This window comes from Heterocephalus glaber, unplaced genomic scaffold (assembly GCF_053883595.1).
Source record: "Heterocephalus glaber isolate CG9 unplaced genomic scaffold, H.glaber_assembly_v1.0 deba00001720, whole genome shotgun sequence".
NCBI classification, from domain to species: domain Eukaryota; kingdom Metazoa; phylum Chordata; class Mammalia; order Rodentia; family Bathyergidae; genus Heterocephalus; species Heterocephalus glaber.
The window spans coordinates 3,404,197-3,408,317 of NW_028258433.1; positions in this window are offsets into that span (position 1 = coordinate 3,404,197).

Here is a 4,121-nt window from a genome sequence, read left to right on the forward strand (position 1 = left end):
ACCTCAGTAGGGCGTGGGCAGACCTCTATATAGCATTCTTTTCTGTAAGTATTTTTGTTATACTTGCTTTACTCACTCAAATATCTTAGTGATTTTCAGTGTGAGTCAATATATAGTCATCTACTTGTTTGTTAAGTGAGCACTAATATTTCACCATGATATTTAGAATTGGGAATAATGATGCCAAATAGTTACCTGTGGAAATTAGTGGATAAAGTGGCTAGAGCCTGTCAAACATAAGCAAAAGTTATGAACTATATGTAGTTGCAAATAAAAGCCTTGAGAAAAGATAATACAGAACAGGTAACCTGGAGTGGAGAATGAGGAACAAAAATGCAACATTAACTCACTTGGTTATGCTGTCAGCATGTTGTTTAGATTCTGGGATGTGTTCCTTGTTGTGTTGGGGATTCAGGATATAGTGTTGCATGGGACTAATCCCACCCTCAAGAAGTTTATAACTATCTAGTGGGGAGGACAGACACTACACAGTGATGCCCACTTATTATTATTACTGGAAACAGAGGACACTCTAACCCTGGGCAAGGTCCCCTTGAGGAAGGGAAATTTAAACTGGACCTGGGAGTTGAGTAGAATTTTGCTCAGCCACATGAAAATGTCAGTCTGGATTGGGGAATAAATAGTATTATAGATAGGGGAGTAGCCCATAGGAAGGTTTAGAAGCAAGAGGGAATATGGCCATAGCTATAATATGACAATCAATAGAAAAAAGAGCTTGTTTGTACTTGGTAGGGAGCTTGGTTGTACTTCTATGGAAATGAGAAGTCATTCAGGGTTTTGAGCAGGGCTGAGGCTTGTCCAACCTCATCTTTTAGACAGCTATATAGAGTGGTCAGGTAATGGGTGGATTCATAAAGAACCAGCCTAGAGTCAGGGTACCAGTTGTGAAGGTTGTGAAAATAATCCAGATGAGAAATGAAAATGACCCAGATTGGAATAATGGAGAGAAATGCATTGACTCAATGGACAATAAGGCAGAATTGAAGACTGGTTACTGGGAGTGAGAGACAATGTCCAAGTCTCTAACTCCAAAACTGAGGACTAGAGTAGGACAGAAATAAATCTTAACCCTACTGGTTAGGGTTGTCATCCATTTGTTAGTGTAGGTGAACTAGAAAGTGGTATCAGAATTCACATATTTGTATGTAAGTATGAGTAGTAAAAAGTATGCTCTTACTCCAGAACAAAGTTATTCATTCTCATTAATATGTTTTTGTTATTTGTATCATTTTAAATTAAAGAATTCCTTTTAATGTTTAGCTATATTTAAGTCTTTTGTCTTACAATTAATTATTAAGATCTTGGAGTGAGCAAAACCAGAAAAGTAGTACTGATCCAGGTTTCTGAGGTAACTCATGTGATTCTCATTGTAATCCTCTGAACTTGGAAGGCCAGATACTATTTTACAAAAGAAAACAAGTCCAGGAATTGTTATATAACTTGCATATAGTAATAGAGAACAAGTTTTGAGAATTCTATTCAGTTGATTGCTCTTCTGTCCTCAGCTAACTCAAAATCTGGAAAACAATGGCTGGTGTTTTTAACAGGCCAAAACTGCGAAGTCAGGAGGAATAGACCCACGTCAGAAGAGAAAGATCATTAGTAAGAGTCTCAGTGCTAAGACTGCATATTTCTCCTTCCCCAAATGATGCCCAAATGAGATAATAAAAAAACAATGTGTTTGAACTGATTTCATTTTTCACTCGAAGGAGCCTGTACATTAAGTGCCTTATCCTGAATATGGGTGATCTGAATAATATGAGCACAGAACTGCAGTGAGAATATATTTTCATACCTGTGGTCCCTCCACGGAGCTGACACTCAGAGTTGAGAAGCAAGTGACATCAGCATGCTTTAACAACCTCTGAACATGAGCAGGGTCAATAGGTCAGGTCCAAGTTCCCTCCCATGGGATTCTCATTCTAACAGCCAAGTTTCTCCCCTTCACACTGAGCTGATCCTCTGATGCAGTTGAACATGTATCCTTTTAGGCCCATGAACACCTAACAAAGAGATTTGATGAAACTTTGGTTTTATAAAATAATGCTATTCACCTAGATCTCTCTCTCTCTCCTATATCTCTGTTTCTCTCTCTGTCTCTGAAAAAGAAGGGGAGCTAATGATTTCTGTCTTGTTTTGATTTTTAAAAAATATAAGTACCAAAAAAATATGTAAGTACCCATACAAGTAAAAGATTTAACCTACTTTCTCCTATTGTGGGAAGAGCTTTTTTTGCCTTCATGAAGGTATGACCTGCTCTATAAGAAATAGATAATATATTGCATGTACTGAACTAAATAACTTTATGAAAAAGCCCTACTTCAAGCCCATACTCCTCTGTATCATATACAAAGGATCTCAACCAAACTGCACACTATTACCTTAAGAAGGATCTCTAACATGTAGACAAAATAGGACTTGTAAATTTGAGAAAAGTAGCTTTCCCCCTCCCTGTCCTCTCCCTTCTGATTGTTCTGGGAAAATGCTTAAGGGAGGCTCAGTGGTAATTTTGATTAGAGAGCATTTCATGGTCAATTTAGAGTGCATAAGTCTTTTTTTTTTCTGGAACTAAAAAAAAGACTTTATTTATTGAGGGCAAGAGGATGCAAACAATATAAAAATCAAAAGCTTATCTAGCATTTAACTTTCCTTTCTCTGCTTGTCCAATGAGAGCTGGATATTATTTGTACATTTTCTAAGGGTCCTGATCTGCTCATGAAATCTTTATACACGAGGAAACTGAGGGGCAGATTCTGTAAGTGGCCCTTTGGGAGAACTCTCATCTGGGCAGGAGTAAATGTTCAATTCTGCCTACTTCTTTCCCTTCTGCTTCATGTGCACTACAATATAATCATTGCACGCAATGGTGAGGCCTGCGATTAGTGAAAAGCAGCTCTGGAAGCCCACTTTGCCATCTCAGCACTGGTCCAGGTCCTTCATGATTTTGTCCACAGCCAGACGATCTTTTTGATTTTCCAAAAACCCAGGGAACTCCTTTTCCATGAGTACCCGCAGGTCTTCCTTAGTTAAGTAGCCTTTGTCCTCGGCAAATTTGTGAAATGTAAACATCATGGTTTCCATGACGTGTTCCATCTGGGATGGGATTTTGGGGAAGCCTGTCGAAACCAGGGCTCTCGGGCTGCAGGCGGCAGGAGGGCTGCCAAGTGCATAAGTCTTGTTGCTTTTCCTATTTTAAAAATGTCAAGCCAAATATTGGCTTTTGAAGCCACAGAGCCTCACTGCAGGGCAAAGCGGTACTATCTTTTCTTGGTCCTGTAGGTCCTGGATTAAAATAAAGGACTGGACCCATCCGATCTTCAGGTATATGGTATGAAGAGCTCCCATTGGGAGCAAGAGAGATAGGGAGCACCAGGATCACTCACCCATGCTGAGCTGTCCAGAAATAGTCCATTTAGACTGGGAAAAAGGCATAAATACTCATACACTCATTCAAAATTTTCTGAGTACTTGATATCTTCAAAGTATTGTGCCACACACTGGGCTACAGTAATACATAAATTAATCCCAGTCTCTGTCTTCATAATTTTACAGTTTATAACATAATAATGATATTAGAATAATAATAGAAGTATATAATGATATTATAATCACAGGCCAATTCAAGTATAGCAGTGCTTAAGGTTTGCTTTGAGAGAATAGATGATAACCATGAGAAAGTAGAAGAGGAAACCTTAACTTATATAAAAAAAAATCAAAGAAAATTTCCAAATGTAACATATGCTCTCTCTTCTTAGATCAGGTTGACAACATGATGCTCTGAAATATATGTATGCTGCTAGACTGGGCACTGTCATTCTAGAATTACATGGAATTTTTATTTTCTGAGATTAGGATTCAACTCTGAATTATAATTAACAAAGATGACCCATCCTTTAATGATTGTGAACTTGTCTCATTGTCACCAGCTGGTACAGGTCCTTGCTTTTAGTAATAATATAAATTAAAACTAAAGCACACATTTACAGAAAAACTGTTTTATTTGGAAAGTTAGAGGAAAGATAGGAAAGAACTCCAGCTTAGGTAGCTGGTGAGGGCGCCCTCTGATACAGGGATTCAGATGGGCCCACCCGCAAAGGCAG